The sequence below is a fragment of the Benincasa hispida genome, chromosome 5 (assembly GCF_027475165.1).
Source record: "Benincasa hispida cultivar pf3 chromosome 5, pf3_genome.v1.1, whole genome shotgun sequence".
In the NCBI taxonomy this organism is placed as follows: domain Eukaryota; kingdom Viridiplantae; phylum Streptophyta; class Magnoliopsida; order Cucurbitales; family Cucurbitaceae; genus Benincasa; species Benincasa hispida.
The window spans coordinates 64,010,707-64,029,005 of record NC_143482.1 but is presented as its reverse complement, the minus strand read 5'-3'; the positions used below and the strand labels follow the sequence as shown (position 1 = coordinate 64,029,005).

General features: G+C 32.7%; 1 pseudogene; it reads right to left on the bottom strand.

Moving 5' to 3' along the window:
- Window positions 1-2,407: 2,407 nt before the first annotated feature.
- On the bottom strand, window positions 2,408-2,734 carry LOC150036336 (uncharacterized; annotated as a pseudogene).
- Between the last annotated feature and the right edge of the window lie 15,565 nt (window positions 2,735-18,299).

The following is an 18,299-nucleotide window of genomic DNA, read 5'->3' as shown; positions in this document are numbered from 1 at the left end:
TATACAAACCATATGAATCAAGAGAAGAGAAAACTTGGTCTGATAAAACATTTATATACAAGTGTTCAATTTTTAGAATTTAGAGAACAAAATGGAAAATAAACTTAAATTCTTAATTTTATATATGCAATTTTTAATGATTTTAAAAGACCAAAGAGAGGAGCAACTTCCTTCTTCGAAGACATGATACTTTTTCTTACTATAAGATATTAGTTAAAATGTGTTTCATCTCAAAACTAATTGATAAGAAAAGGAGTAGCTCACATATCTTATAAACATTGTTAGATTTTTTTAATTTTTCCAATATGAGATTCTCAACATTTCTCATGATAACGGTTTTTCAAATTTTTGAAAAATCTAAAATTTCTAAAATTTATATATATTTATAAACATATGTGTATATATTGAGAAAAAGGAATCTAGTCTTATTTATATAATTTGACCAAATCTGTCAAGTATTTTTGGGATAATGTACCAAACAAAAAACATTAAGTGTAACTAAATTTCATAAGCTTAATTTTGAATTAGACAAACAAAATACTCAAGACATGTTTAGTAACACTTTTTTTGTTTATTTGATATTTTTTTCTTATTTTTCTTTTACAGAAAACAAAAAAGCGAACCTATATAACTGCCTTCGGTCTTTTAGTTTGAGAAATATGTGAACGAAAAAAATACCCGTCAACGGGGAAACAAAAGCCCTAGAACTTTTGTAGAGAAAGAAGCCCCAAGTTAAGTTGAGTAGAATGGACTATTATAGTTCACTAAGTTTTTGATAGCGTACGGGTCTCTTATTAATATATTTTTGAACAATTGTTTTAACCCACAATTAGCTAAAGGGAAGACTGAAGTGAACGAAGGAAGAACAAGACGTTACTTTTGCAACAAAAGGTAGGCAAAGCTCTTGATGATGGTGTGGACTTATCATGACACTAAAACTAGAGAAAATTGTTGATGGCGTGTTAAGGCAGATATGGGCTACCTTAAATTTGATGTTCCAATCTTGCCATGTGGTTTTAATATAATTGAATTAGAGTATTGGATTTATTATAGACATATCTATGAAGGGTATTGTATTTACCTTTTGCTATATGTTGATGAATATTGTAGGTGTTAATACTCATGAGATACATAAGTTGAAAGGTATTTTTGAAATGAAAGATTTAGGATCTATGCTAAGTAATCCTTTGGAATTGAGATAGTAAGAGATAGAAAGCTTTGTACTATAAAGCTTAGTTAAGAATCACACCATTAGGAAAACATTTCAAATTATCCTTGAGTTACGCATCTCAGACAGAAGAAGAAATTGAATGATATATGGATGATGTTCCATATGCTAGTGTTGTGAGTAGTTTAAGGTACCTTATTGCGAGTGGAATAACACGTGTTGGGCAATGAAAATATTTTCTTACAAGTTGAAAAAATTAAACATGTAACAAAAGTCTTAAAAAAAAGTGGTTCTTCATCAAATACCGCATCTTGACTCAAGATTGTCTTTTCCATATCTAGATTGTAGAGCTTGTAGCCTGTGGTATTTGAGTTATAACCAATGAAGATGTTTTTCTGCTTTTATCATCCAACTTGCTTTTCTTTTCATCTGGTATATGCACATGAGAAATGCTTCAAAAGACTCTGAGATGGGGAATCCCACATTTCCTTCCACTTCATGCTTTTTGTGGTGTTCTTTCATATACACTCTTATTAGAGATCGGATAGGTAGGTAGGCTACACATACTACTACTTCTGCCCAAACTCCTTTGGTTTTTTCTTGCTTTTAAGCATACTTCTTGTCATGTACAAAATTGTTATATTCATCCTTTCTGCTACTCCATTTTGTTGAGGAGATCTGAAAACTATTAAAGGTCGATGAATTCCAAACTTTTGGAATTCATTTGATATGAATTCTCCTCCATGATCAGATCTCATGGCAGTGATCTCCAAACCATTTTCTTTCTCAATAAGGGATTTGAACTTCTTGAAGTTCTCAAACACTTCTAATTTATGGCTCAAGAAATATACCCATATTTTTCTTGAAAAATCATCAATGAAGAAAAGAAAATAATTACTCTTACCAAGTGAGCTAGATTTTATTGATCCACACACATCCGTATGTATGAGTTCCAATGGTCTATGAGCTCTTGAGTTTGACTCATATGGGAAGCTTTTCTTGAACTTCTTTCCAAGTAGACATCCTTTGCACACTTGATCGGGGTGTCTTATGGAAGGTAGTCATCTTACCATGCTTTTCTTGGAGAGTGACTCTAAACCCCCAAAATTAAGATGCACATATCGAAAATGCCAAAGCCAAGATGCATCTTTGTGGCACATCTTGAGGCATTTTGCAATGTCATTTTGAATGTTGAGTATAAACATTTTATTTGTTGTCATCGGTACCTTAGCAATCAAGTTATTTGCATTGTCTCTTATAGAAATATTGAAGCTTCTCCCATGCTTCTTTTGCTTCCTTTGCTTCTAAAATCTTCTCAAAAGCATTGTCATCTAATCCTTGATATATTAGATAGAGAGTCTTCTTGTATCTTTTTCTTGAGTCTCTCAAACTATCCCTTTATACTTGAGAAAGACCACTACCATTCTCAGACTCGATATATCCTTTCTTTATAATCTCACACAGACCTTTTGAGCCAAAGAGAGACTTCATCTTGATATACCAATTATCAAAGTTGCTCTTGTTGAGCATTAAGACTTGGAATGGGACCATGTTATTGCTTGCCATCTTCTTGAAAAAGATATTTAAGCTTTGATACCACTTTGTTGGAAAGAAATTTTGAAGGTTGAAGGTAATTTGGAAGAAAGAATTGAGAAACAGACTACTTGTATTATTGAGCACTTATAAATTTTTTGGTTTGATATAAATGGTAGGACATCCCTTCTACTTATACTAATTAGCACACCTAAATCTATGTCTAGGATTTTGTCAACATATTATGATCTAGTGGTTACAAATTTCTCTCGAGAATGTTCTTTACAATTACACTTTTGTCTCATATTTTTTTATATATTCTTCAATCTACTCCAAGTATCTCCTACAAATAATTTTTTAGAATATTCTAATAAGTAATTCTTCTAGAAATTGGGCTTTTGTTTTGGACTAAGCCCAAAATCGAGTTTATATTTCAACATACACCTTTGACAAGAAAACCACCTCTTTTAACCTACAATTCTATCCATTTTCAGGTAGCTCAAAACCAACCAGCTTAGTAAAGTGAAGAAACATGCGTGCAAGAGATATGTATTTTGATCACCTCAATTTTTCCTTTCTGAATTTCTTCTCATAGAAAATGAAATTTGACACATATATGCTTAATCATATTGTTTGAATAGATAGATTGTTGTAACATCCAAGTTTAGGAGGGGTCCATGAATGATCTAAGATCACATTTGAAAGAGAGGGATCATGAGGATATGAAACTATGTTAATAAATTATTAAAAAGGTTGAAAGTTACTACTTATACCAACAAGATGCACTTTCCTTTTCATTGGTTCAATCATATAGAAACTTCAAAATTAAGCACTTAGCTTGGAGCAATTCTATATCGGGTGACCTCTTGAGAATCTTCCAAGGAAGCATGTGAGTGAAAAAAAAACATACATAAAAAGTCTCGGGTTGGTTTGTGGGGAATATTTCTTTACTCTTAAAGTTCTTTAAGAGAAATAAGGGTGGCATTGTCATTGTTGGGGATGATGCGCTAAAGTTTCATGTCATGTAGTTTGTAATCACAATTTGTACGAATGCTTGTGATATATAATACATGATATTTTCTTCACTATCTAACTTTGCACATTGGATGTTTTATTTGTTTTACCACAAAACAATAAACTAAAATCTCTGGTTGTCATTATGTAACTTAAGCATGTATGTGGTGACATACAAGTGAATCATGTCTTAAGTGATAACCAAAATGGTCTGTATTATATGGATATAGGAGGGAAACCTTATCCTGGTAACGCTACAGATGCAGCTCGCTTTATAGAATAGTTACAAGTGTTGTGACTTGCTACAAATGGTCTGATCTTGATCATTCATGTGGGGAGGTGCGAGTAGGGGCGTCCTATACAAAGAGTTTGTGTAAGACCTGACCACAAAGTGTTAACGTCTCGTTACGTTCATGACAGAGACTTCACTTCACTAGGATGACCATAAGTAATGACCTCAATCCTGAGTGAGATGGGAACTTCTGTCATTGAGGGTGGTTCTTTGATTTTCATGGGTACGAGTGGCCAGGTCACCGACTCAAACCTACCACTTTGGAGATTCGTCTGATTTAGGAGTTGGGAACTCAACTACACAAGATGGAATTCACTTCTTCCCCGAAGTAAGGGTAAGTAGATAGATTGCTCCTTTAAAGGTTGATATTGGAGCTTGAACGATGTGGCGTCACACACCTTCTCATGGCTCGAGAGGTGTCCACACATAGTAAGACTATGTTGTATTGTTCATTAGAGGGATTAGTGGTACTTAAGAAGTTAGATGTAACTATAGGGGAAAAACAGTAAATTGGTCCAACTGTACTTACGAGCATCTGTGAAGGGTTATCATACTATTGATTGGTTATATCCGATAGACACAGAAATATATTTGTGGTAAGAAGAGTTCAGTTGTCGGTCTTTAGTGAAATGTCTGACAGTTAACAGATGGTGGATCTCGTGGCTAAAGAGTTTAGTCAGCTATTCACCTACCGTTAGAGCTTCGAGTCATAGGTCCATAAGGTCCCCTTGGTAGCTCAATAGATTCAAGTTGAGAATCAGTTTTTGGGTCAGTTTAAAATATTCAAATTGACAAGAGGGAGTTTGATTATATATGATATGATTGAACTGGTCAATTATATATGATATGATTGACTTTATGTATGAGATACATTAATTAGAGAAAATTGGATATAAATACGATTCATATCTAGTGGAAGAGAAAACACTATGACTAATATATGATATTAAACTATAGGTTAATGAAAATAATATGATTATATTTATTATTTCTTTAATTGGACAATTATAGGATAATTGGTTGCCGTTTTCTCCGTAAATCTGCGTCAGTGAGAAGTTACAATCGATTTTCGTAATTGAAGAATAAAATGAAAATTGTTTTCATTTTGCAAAGAACAGGGTTATTTACTCACAAAGATGTTAGTTGCTTATTGCTTAGTAAATCAGGGACTATACGATAGCTTGAGTTTACTAGACGATCGCTTACACCTACACGCTTCTTTTTAAATGATCGCCTACCTTTTTCTAAACGATCGTCTAGCGCTGAGCTTTTACTAAATGATCATATAGATGATCGTTTCCCCTTTCCTATACAATCGTGTACTTCGCCTAAACGATCAAGCACTTTGTCCCACTTGCTTGATCGTTGTATACGATCTCTTTTCCTTCTACCCTCTACCAAATTCGAACAGAGTCCACTCTTTGGATTCTCATCGAGAATACTAAGGGTTTCAAGTGGTGGTGTTGTCCTCATTCTTGGTTTATTCATGTGGTGGCCATTCGTGGTAGACGATCGGAGTTTTACTGAACGATATCTTGTCGTTCCAATGAGAGCGAGAGCATCCGTTTGTGGAGAAAGTGAGATTTCTGCTGAAGAAAGTCTTCAACTAGTAAGTTTTCTTGTTCTCGTGTTGTTGAATTTCTAAAGCATGCCCGTAATTTTACAGTATAATGTATATCTGTTTGTTTGAATGTAAATGTGGTAATTCTATCACAATGCTTTTGAAAAGATCTACTTCCGCTTAGAGGTACTCTTGCATAAGAGATCCTTCAGTCAGGTCGAAAATAATATAAAAGAATGTTAAGGTCATTCAAATTTCAAATCCTAGGCTTACGGTGTTACAATTTTGCTATGATCATCGTAATAAACCTTGATTGTTTGTTGAAAAACCCTAAAATCTTTCAAAGGCCCTTTAACCAAAGATCTTTCCTTTACTATCTACTACATAAAAGAAAATAAATTCATCTTTAGTGGTAGACAGTGCTACTACTGGCTATAAGCTTGCTTCCAATGCTACTATAAGGCAATAAGAGAACTTGTTGGTTAATGATAAAGACCATATTTTGAACATATTTACCTTTAAATAATGGTTAATTCATGTAAAAATTGGATATAAAGTGTGATATTAAATCTTCAAGAAATCATAAGTTAGTCAAAAACACGTTATTACATGTTTATGAGTCATTTTGGGTGATTTTAAGATGTTTTTGAAGTGAATTAGGCTATTTTGAGATGATTTGAGCAGTGTTGTAACTTTGAGGAAAACTACAAAATTGTCCTGATGTGACCGCATCATATTTCAATGTAATCGCATTGCACCCTCAACCTAGTAAAACAAAATTTTCGTAGTAGTTCGTATTTTGCTATTTTTTCGCTCCTAAGCCCTTATTTGACCTTGAATTCAACTAGGGTTTTATGGAGCCTAGATTTCGACCACTAGGCAACCACCCAACCATATTGAGTCTATATAAAGTGTCAGAATTATCAAATGAAAGGAGAATTTGAGTTGACAAAAACTCATACGTTAACTGTGGAAAACCTTTATCCTCTTCAATAACGAGAGTTCCTTTGAAGAGTAGGGCCTCATTTGCCTAAAATACTCCGATAGGACATGATGTAGAGTGAGATTCATCTTGATAAATGTTGAATCGATCCTAGAAGAAATCCTAGACATGTAGCCTTTGTTCAAGCACACAATCCATTGTTTTCCATATTTCTCTTAGCTTTTCATTGTTGTTTTTCTTTTCATTCTTTTGTTATTTCATTATTTTGCTACATTTTACCTCATGGCATTTCATTCAATGAAGTGTTATTATTCCTCATTCATTATGAGTAAATTCTATAAAGGATTCAGTTTGGTGGATGATCGAAAAAGGATAAGACCGTTTATGTTATTGAATTGTCTTGCACCCACTTCTTTTACGTTATTTCCTTTGTTTATTTTATGTAACATCTTAGCTTCATTTAAGCTAATCACTTAAAGTAGCATGCTAGTTGAGTTTTAAAGTTGGAAATGTTAATGCAACATAAAGATTTCATGAGAGAATACAGAACCAAGGGTATACACGTAGAACGTCCTGTGGTCTTAGACGTGCCTCTCACCATAGAACTAAAGGTATGAAAGTTAAATAATCTAAGTTATAATTGGGGCCATAGAAATATAGTGCCAATTACTTAGGTTTCTCGAGTGCTTGAAATCAAGGTTGATTAAAAGTTTAACCTTATTCATAACATAAAGGGCAATATGGTTGCATTGCTTAAGTTTATTATCCTAATTAGGGCTGAAATTCGACTGAGCCCTCTGTTTTTCATTATTATTTTCGTTTTAATTGTAAAACCACCATCTAACCATTATTATTGGTTATCTTCAATTTCAATTTGAAAACTTCTTCTTTTATATCTGGATTTCGCAAATGGACTCTTGGGATACCATAGGTTGAATACTTTCTATATTATAATTACTTTTCTTGATAGTGTGTACTTGCACTTGACTATCGTTTTCGTAGCAGATTTTTAAACCAAATCCATATATACACATTTTCAGTCATCAATTACAATTGGAATGATAAGCCAACTAGGTTTATACAAGTCTTGATTTGACACATGGATTGATTGTTGTCCAATAGTGGAAAATTTCATTGCTAAGTTGTGAAGTGGCTATCTAGGTTTATTAAAAGAATTATGACAAATGTTCTTTTGTACTCAAAGATGAAAGCTGAACAAGAATAACTTATTGATTTTGTGGATGTTGAGTATGCAACAGATAAAGATGAATAGGGATCATTAATAGGACTAGTCATTTCTTTATTTCGTAATACAATTAGCTTCAAATGTACATTTCAATCTGTGGTTGCTCTTTCAATATTGAAGCTAAATATATTGTTCGGAAAGACTCATTCAAAGAGACAATAATGCTAAGTGAACTGAGTGAAGAACTATGGTATTTTTGTCAAAAGATCATGTGGTTCATTGTAATAGCCAATGTGTTGTATTATTATCCAAAAATCAGGATTATCATGTAAGGAAAAAGAACTTAAATGTTTGTTTTTGCTTTATTAGATATGTGATTGGAGAGGAGAAGGCTAGATTGAGGAAGAGATCTTCATCTAAGAATATATAATTGATGCATTGATTAAGTTACTAAACTTGAGAGTTATTTAAAAGTTCTCAAGTTTGGCTCGTTGTGAGTTTTATAATAAAGGTTTGAAGGGGGTCACATTTTTTTAATTAAAAACATTGTTCTTTTATTATTATTTTAGCAAGAAAAATTTTGGGCAACATGGCTTGTGATATGTATTGCTCTATGTCGAGCAACGTGTATCATCTCTTGAAGATTCTGCCTGAAGATTTTTCCTTATCGGTTAGGTTTTCATAAGAATTTGTTGAGAATATTTTCTTTCTTCGTAGAATTCTCAAGGTCGTTCCGATGAGCTATATATCGTGCTTATTGGCTTCTATTTAGGGTTACCCTTTTGCAATAGAAGAGAATGTGTATTGAAGGGTTTTTTTTAGATTGTCTAAACCTCAAACCTTATGTACTGCTAGTGAACTTTATAAACTTTATTGTTGAGTGTGTTACCAACAATAGATATATTAGAATAGGTTGGCTATTTACGAGTGTAGTAAATTACTTAAAGAGTAAGTGAGAACTCGAGACAAGTAGGTGATGTTGTATTGAAGGGATCTCATTCAACACTTGAGATAAGCATGCGTGTGAAAGTGAGAAATGCTCAAACTTAGGTGGAGTCTAAATTGAAACTAAAGCATAGGCTTTATGTGAGTGTGTAAGTGAGAACTCGAGAAAAGTAGGTCATGTTGTATTGAAGGGATCTCCTTTTTATGAGTTGTTGAAGATGAGGTGATTGATCAAATTAAAAGTTTAAGGATATAATAATAAATAATTAAATTTCATAAATCAGGGGCGATTTGTACAATTCTCTATAGTGATAGAAAAAAATATATTTTATAGTGCAAAAATAGACCCATTTTAGAGAGTAAAACAGGGGAGAGAGAGAGGGGGGAAAACAGTTTAGGAGAAACAAGATTTGTTAGAAAGAGATCTCAAAACCGAAAATACATTTTTAAACTTTTCTTTTTTTTGGAAAAAAAAATTAAAAATTCAAAACTTTGAATATCGTTATCAAACAATTGTATCATCGGTTCAAACCGGTTGATCCGGAAATGTTAACATTTTCTTTAATAATAAACTAAACAGAGTAAAAACTATTAATTCAAGGTGATCTATAATATAATAATCATGCATGATCAATCATAAATAATTACTAATATCACTAATAATGTTAACAGGACAAAAAAAAAAAAATCTAACTTACCAAACGTAAGTACCGATTAAACTTGATAAATGATTGGAGCATCCCACCATATCTCTACAAAATAAACAAACAATAATATTCTAAGAACTACACCGACTACCAAATCAAAGATTTAACAGCTAAATTTATCATAACAATATAGATGTGTTTCAAAATTGAAAAAACTAATATTACAAATTTGTGATGAAGAATATATAACCAAACTCACCCTAAAGCAACTCAAAGTATCCAAGTGTCATCTTTGAATCTTTTTCGATCAATCTAAAGCTGTATTAAATTTACTGTATAAGAAGGAATACAAAAGTTAGAGCCTAATTAATTTGCATTACTTAACACAAATATAAAAGAAATTTAAAGTATTCTTACTTACTAAATCCTACTAAAAGGATATTCAAATTTTAGTTAAAGTTGAAAAAGATTGGAACTCGCACAGATGGGTCGATCGATCAATCATCTAAAGATTATGAACATTGAAGACAAATATGTGAATCTCGAAACTAAACCAAATTATGATGAGAGTCACATATTAAATAGTGGAATGTCGCACTATTGTGATGGTGGAAAGAAACTTAGATTAGGGAAGAAGAAAACTTTGTTCTTAAAAGGGAAAAAAACAACTAAATTGAGAAATAAGAAGAGAGAAGCAAAATGGAAAGGTAGAGAAAAGAAGGAAAAGAATGAAGGGGAAAGAAGTTATTATATTAGTTATATAGTGTACAGAGCAATTATTAGAAAATAAAATATATTTAAAAAATAAAACAATTTTGCTCCAGCTGTAGATGATTGAGAATTGGTGCCCATTAAATTACTATTAATGCAACTCGCGTTGCCGTTTTTTTAAAAATATTATTAGCATTTTTTAAAAATCTCTGTTTCTTTATTATTATTTTTTGTTTATAATTTGTTCTATTACATGAGATTTGTGTAGCTGGAGATGAGATATGGGATTTCGGAACCTCGCCTACTACAATTCTTTTTTCTGCATTCCACATTTAAATCTAACCTTATCTATTGGTCAGTAAAATAAAATTTTAAAATAAAAATAACTTGCTAAATAATTTTTTTTTTTTTTCAAAATTGAAGGTTAGCGCAGCAGATAGTTTATTAATAATTTTTTGGATATTTGTAATACATAGTAGAACAAGAGAAAAAATCTAAAAATATATATCTTTAAAATATGACTGAGTTGACTAGTCAATTTTTTATTCTTTTTATTTTCTTTCTCTTCTTCGATTTTTGCTTCTTCCCTCAATTTTTTTTTTCATTTTTTTCATTTTCTTTTTTTGATTCTTGTTTATTCTTTTTTTTTCTTCCTTTTCTCCGATTTTTGCTTTTTCTCTTATTTTTTTTATTTTCTTTTCTTTTCTTTCTCTGATTTTTTGTTTCTTCCATTTCTTTTTCTTTTTTTAGTTTTTTTTTCATTTTTTCAGTTTTTGCTTCTTCTTTTTCTCTTATTTGTAAAATTTTTCTTTTCTTTATTTGAATTTTTTTCTTCCCCTTTTTTTCACAAGAATTATGAGGCTGAGTTCCGTACCCAGGACTTTAAAGTACTCAATTCATAAGTGACTTAACACCAACAAGCCAATGATCAAGTTTGATTATTATAACAAAGAATAAATATAAATAAGAAATGAAAGTCTATAAGTGATAGCCACTAATATTTTCTATCATCAATAGCTTAATCTGTGATTATATTTTCATAGTTAATAGCCATTTATAGAAATTTATCATTGATAGTCAACTTAGTGGATTTAATTAATAAAGTTGAATCTCGAACTAAAATGTAAGTGGAATGCCTAGAAGTTATCACTAATAACATGTTTATCAGTGATAGAAGCTATAATCGAAAAGAAAAGGGACTTATAAATGTTTGGGAAGGACAAGAAAAGGGCAAAAAGGTGTTCAGTAGCTATGATTAATAGAAGCTACTACTGATAGCATGTTACCAGTGATAGAAGCTAATATTAATAGCATGTTATCGATGATAGAAGCTACCCGATAGCACATTATCCGAAATAAAAGCTACCATTGATAGTACGTTATTGGTGATAGAGAACTATCACTGATAGCATGATATCAGTGAGATCATTGACAGCATCTTATTAGTGATGTTATCAGTGAAAGAAGCTATCACTGATAACCACAATATGAGCGATGTTAGTGATATTGGTGATAAAACTTAGGTGATATCGATATATCGAGTTTCTTTCAAAGGTGATAACCAGTTATAGAAGTCTGTCATTGATAGCCTTAAGTGTTAATATTTCAAGGTTGATTCTAATTGACGAAAGTATATAAGTGATAATGACTGATAGCTGCTATCAGTTATAGCCATGATAAAAGGTTATTAGTGATAACTACTATGGTAATCAAAGTTGTTGGTCTTCTTTCAAAGTTGATCACTATTTATAAATCTATCATTGATAGATATTGATAGCCTTAAGTAGTAATATTTTAACATTGATTCCAATTGATGAAAGTGAATCAATGATAGCTACTGATAATTGATAGCAAATTAAAAGCAATATTTCAAGATTGTATTAATTTTTCTCAAATTGAAAGCTATCGCTGATACCAACTATCATCGATAACAATTGATAAAAGCTATCAGTGATAGAAGCTGATAGCTGCTATCAGTGGTTATCATTGATAGCTGCTATCAATGATAGCTTTTAATTTAAGAAAACCGAGAAGAAGCGAACAAAATGGTGGCTAGGAATGGGTTTTTTTAGTCTTTAACCATTTTTTGATCTATATATGCAATTATTTTATCCTTGTACTACATATTCTATTATTTTGAGCTTGAATTCTATTTATGTAACTAGTCCTAATTTTTTTCTTATCTAAAAATGACAAGGATTCTTTTTATTAAATATTGTTATTCTAAAAACAAATTATAATTATAATATAGTATCAAAATTTATTGAAGGTTGACTTTTAATCCATATTAATTGATTAGCAAATAATATTGGAGGATTTCAATACAAGATTTTCTTAGCTTCCAAAATGGCTTCTTGCTATGTCTCTGGCAATGGACTAAACTTGTGGGAGTCTCTTTTGAAAAACAAGAGAGAATTGAGAGCGAGAAAAAAAAAATTTGAATTTTCTTCTATAGATTTTGGGAGAGAGAGAGTGATGTTAATTCTATAACCGTTCAAACAACTTTCTTCGAACTTTAACGAGAGGGAGATAATAACTACCAATCTCTCCACTCCCCCTTCATTAAGGGGTTATTAACTAACAAATTATTTAGTTAAATAATTCAAAATAAATATATATTTCGATCATATTTAAATGCATATTTCTCTCTTAACTTATAATTTTAATATGAATCTCATTCATATTAATATATAACAATAGATCAGTCAAATGTATCATTATCAAGTATATTGATCAATTGTATTAAGTTTATCATTAGTATAACATGTGAATGATTGACAAATTTATAAGTAGTTTATTCATCAAGTGTATCAGGTGTATCGAGTGTATGTCAATAACGTATCAAATATATCATGTGTGTCGGGTGTATCAAGTCATCAATAATGAGGGCATTTGTGACATTTTAGGGTTTACATGTGGGATGGGCTACATTTTTGCCATTTTTGTAAATAACAAACATGTGGACTATGGTTATTATTAATGTATTTTGTTTTGCCTTTTTTGAAAGTGTCCCTGTATGAAAACATGAACCACAACTTTTTTTTTATTAATCCCTTATTTTCAAAATTCTGTATTTAAATTCTCTACCAAGAGGCCGAAGTAATTTGAAGTCCAATTCATCTTTTAAATTACTATTATGCTCATTATGGTATGTTTGCAAGTAAAATTCAAACAATAGAAAAAGAAAAGATAAATGTGTTATAATTTTTTTATAATCGTTTCACTTTTTCGTCTAACGATCTTAATATTCTAATATATTTATTAATACAAAAAGATTTCAAGTGTACATTAGTATTGTATCAAGTGTATCAGGTGTATCGAGTATATGTCTATCACACCCCCTCTCAGATTACCCTTTTAACCTGTAAAGGGATGTGACGGCAGTAGCTACCGACCTACACGCCAGTAGTTACTACCTAACTTAACTATAAACCTGCTTAAAGCCTTGTTATGCAATTACAACTTACCAGAACACTAACCTGTAACTTAAACCAACAAAAGCAACTTACTTACAAACTCAAAAGTGACAACAAAATAACACAAGAATAGATACATGAGTCCCAAAACAAATTCACTAGTCCCAGACTTCTCTCACAAACATGTGTACATTAATTACAAGCTTCAACCTAAGCTTTCTCCTTCCTAGCTAAGTCTTGAATGGAAAGCAGTAGCAGGTTCAACCTAGGGGAATCTGACCGCTACCTGGAAAAAAGAAAAACATTTGATAATGGTGAGCTGGTTGCCTAGTGAGTGACTCACAAAAAAACAGTTCGTCTCATGCCTTTCATACACATATTAAACATGTAAACATGTTGAAGTTAGTCTCAAGCAACTTACATAGTAACATACATTAAACATAACATAATAATCGTACATATTATCAAACCTTAGTTGAGAACGAGCGTTCGTAGCTCAAGCTCCCAACATTCGTTCATGGCCATGAGACTTATTCTTTGGTCCCATTATAATGATCGTGGCCAGGAGACCTATACTTTGGCCTCTCATACTGAACTACCTACGTACACGTGGAGTATACTAAGTACCGTTAACACCTTAGGTACTTCTTCGGATACCTTCTATACCTTCAGCATCTGACTTACTAGAATCGTACCGTTCCTAGAAAATATGTGTAAATGAAGCTTTAGGCATAACATTTAACCATAAGAGCATTATCACATTTTGACACGCATTCTACATGAAATATAAACATTTAGCTTTTAAAATTCTTTAGCATTCAGCCTTGACATACGTGAGAACAGTAAAACTTATTTAAATAGCTTAAAACATCATGCTTAAGAAATGCTATAAAATCTTTAAAATCATAGGTATAAACTATAGTTGCTTGGAAAACCCATAAACCTTAGCGTGAAATTCATTTGGAACGCATGATCGTTTATATATAAATTTTGAAGACATTTAGTTACTCACGGGTCATTAGGCTTGTTTTCTTAGTCTCAGTAGGCTTCCCCAATGAACGTTGCTCTTACACAAGAATAAAAAATTAACTAATACCTTGGTCTCCCTTTTTTAGACTACTCTTTTTAAACCAAGCCCACATTTAGCTAGTAATTGTCTATTCGTCCAACAAATTCCAAATTCAACTTCTAATGTCAATAACTCAAAACTAAAACTCATTTTAAGAAAATTCTTTTTTCAAACATGCTCAAAATTTTGTTAACAAGAATACCTCAAAAATTCAGCGTATAACTCTTTATGGTTTGATCTGAGGCTTTAAATCTTCCTCAATGGCACTAAACCACGAACTGCCTGCTTGTTAAAAAATTTCTAGGTTTAACTTCCAAAATATGTAACTCAAACCCTAGTCCTTATCTTGCAAAAGTTCCTTCTACAAACTTACTTATAATGCTGATAACAATATTACCTTATATTTTCGGCTTGACATTCCATGTGGTTCGGCCTAGATCTAAGATTCTTCGTCAAATGCCTAAAAACAAGACCCTTTGCCTCTTCTTACCTTCTCCGTACAAGTTTTTGCGCCAACACAGTAAGTATTCCCGCCTATCACGCGGGTGACCCGGGTTTGATCCCCAACAACGATGCCAAAAACTTGTTCGAAAAAAAAGGAAGAGGAAAATGACACTTGTCTTTTGATATGTGTTAATCTCTATATGTCAATGGTCATGCGTTGGACTGGAGAATATGCAATATATGTTAAACGTGTATGTGATGACTATGTGTTTCCATCACAAGTTTTCTTGCTTTCTCGCCAAGTATAACGAAAACGCAAGTTTATCGGAATGATCTGAGGTCGAACACAAGGACTTGTAAATGATGTTTGTGAAGTAATACATTTAAGGCGATGAATAAAAGTAAGAAGACAGAAGTTAATGGATTATGCACTACTCCTAATCCTAACTAAACAGATTAAGCAATAGAAGTTTGACTGAGAATTGGAAGAGATGGGGCAAATGTTAACGAATAAGAAAGTGAATGAAGGAACATAATTGTGGAGGGAATGAATTTTCCACTTCATTATGCTTGGTCGTAAGAGTAATCCCAGCTCGCCACACTATTGCATCACACACCTCTCGGTGGTTGGCCACATGCTTATATCCCTATAATGCATGGTTGCATTGAGCATAAGACCGTTCCTATCTCTAGGAACAATGCTTACTTTGCTTTAGTGTGCTTCACTACTTACCCTCTTGGGTAGTTGGTTGTAGCTAATTAGCTCATAGACAAGCATTACAATAGCCTCAAACCAAGTAAAGAGGATTAATTCACTATATTCGTACAGCGCACACCTCTCGATGGTTTGTTACATGCGTCATATCTCTAGGATGCATGATTTAGTATGTGATTCTTGCAATTAAAACTTAACTCAACGATGAAGGTAAACGATGATAAAGAAGAAGCAAATGATGAAGATGTTGTTGAAGGAACTAAAGAGATGCATTGATTATAAAATGTATTAATGTCTTAAACCAAAGTGTAATACAATACAGACATAAAAGGAGATATGAAGGCCTAGAAGTAAGCAATCTTCTTCTTTTCATCTAAAGTGCGTCAAGGCTACTGGTGGTGCCATGGATGAGTGGTGAAGATGTCTCTCTCTAGCTCTATCAACGGTGAAGCTCCGGTCGTCACTCGGAAGGGCTTCTGGAAGTGAAGAATTCTCAAAGAATCTCTTGCTCATGCTCGCATCTGTGATCACAAGAATCTGCCTAAGGAAAAACTCGGATGGTTTGAAGTTGGTCTCCAAGGCTCTATTTATAGATCTCACATGCCGACAGCATTGATAATCCCATTCTGACTCACTACTACTTCTGTCGCGGTATAGGAAATGTTAGCATCACCTTATCTTGTTGATACTTCCAAGGTATGCATTCATGCTCGCTTCTTCTGAAGTATCAACGCATTCCACCCACCTTACGATCAACCTTCTATCACAATTATCACTCTATGGACGCAGCATTCCATGCGACGAACTAGTCTTCATGAAGATTAATGCATGCGGTCAACATTGTGACGGTCTGGGATCAATTCTTGCAACCTTGCGGCAGTCTGGGATCAATTCCTGCAATAGCTGCAAAAAAAGACACTTTGATGCAGAATGACGCATGATCCCCTGATGAGGATTTTCGGTGCTGGTCGACGTAAGCTCACTTTTCCACATGAATTCTTGGTATTATTAATGCATATTCTGCTTATTAGCCATCATAATTCTAAGTAAAAGGTTACAATAGCTTATATTTCTACAGGCTATTATCCATACATAGGCATATAGTCCTTCGTTCTCTTTAGATACTTGAGGATGTTTTTACAGCAGTCCAATGACTGTGTCCTGGATTGGGTTGGAACCTACTGACGATTTCAACTGCAAAGCATATGTTAGGATGTGTACATAACATAGCGTACATCAAACTCCCAACTGCAGATGCATATGAAATTCTTGTCATCTCCTAAACATCTTGAGGTGTCTTAGGACACTATTCCTTTGACAAATAAATTCCATGTCTAAAAGCTAATATACTTTTTTCGAAATTTTTTGGACTGGTATCAGCATGCAGCGGAAGACATCAGGATCGATAAGCACTCTAATTCATTAATTTTGGCATAAAAGAAACATGCTTAAATAGAGTTTAATGGGTTTCAAGAACATATCAATAAAGAACCATTGAAATCTCTATTTTCGGCTGCTAAATCCTCCAAATCTTTGTGCAGACCACCACAAGATCTTTCTTACTATTCTCTTGGGACTCGAAATAAGTTGGAATTAAAGGGAATTTGGAGAAAGATCATTGCAACAACCCAAAATGAAGAACAACTTCTTCATCCGAATTTTTCAGAAAAATTCTATTGGTTTATCACTTCACTCTAATTTCTTCAATATATTGCAAACCATCATGCAAAGAGATTTGTTGCATGGGATGCAGCTCATGCTTGGACTAAATGAAGGTTTGAAGAGGTGGGTTCCTAATGAGCTAGTTGAAGATGAACTTGAAAAACTCATTTTTCAATTTTGTATAATTTTCTATTTCCAAAATCTATTTTGATTTTAAAATCATATTTTATTTCTAAAATAAAAATGTATTAATTTTACAAATTAATTTTCTAATAAAATTAATAAATAATTATTTAAACGAATTAAATAATTCTAATTAATTTAATATCCAATATTAAATTAATTTTTACACAAAGTCATCATCATATATTTCAATCATATTTAAATATATATTCTCCAATTCCGTTTGATTCTAATTTGAACATTTCAAATTAACGTATCATGCTACTCTAGAGCTAATCCATTTTCGAGCTAGTAGGGGTACCTCGTGGACCTACAGATCATGGCCTCCAACGATCCGAGATTAATCGGCTAAACTCATTAGACCGATCTAACCCCTATTTATTAACAAATGGGTCATTCCACTAAAGCCCATAGTTGAACTCCCCTCACTGTAGATATATTATGTCCACTCGATATAACCATGATCAATAAGTTAACCCTTCACAGGTTTTTCGTAATAACGACTGGGTCAAATCTCTGTTTTACCCCCGAAATTACTTCTTGTTCCTTAAGTCCCCACTGATCCTCTAATGAACAATTGTTTTGTGATCCAATAAAAAACTGAGTCCCTCTCGAGCTAATGAGAGGGCGGGGCCCCTTGTTCAAGACCCATAATTAGCACTTAAGGGAACAACCTCTCTATTATCCCTAAAGCGGAAAGGAGTGAATTCCCTCTTGCACCTTATGTCCCCAGCTATCTATCCAATCTTATCCCTGAAATGGGAGTCTTATTGAGCCGGCGTTGTTGAGCCAACTCTCACCTATGCAAAC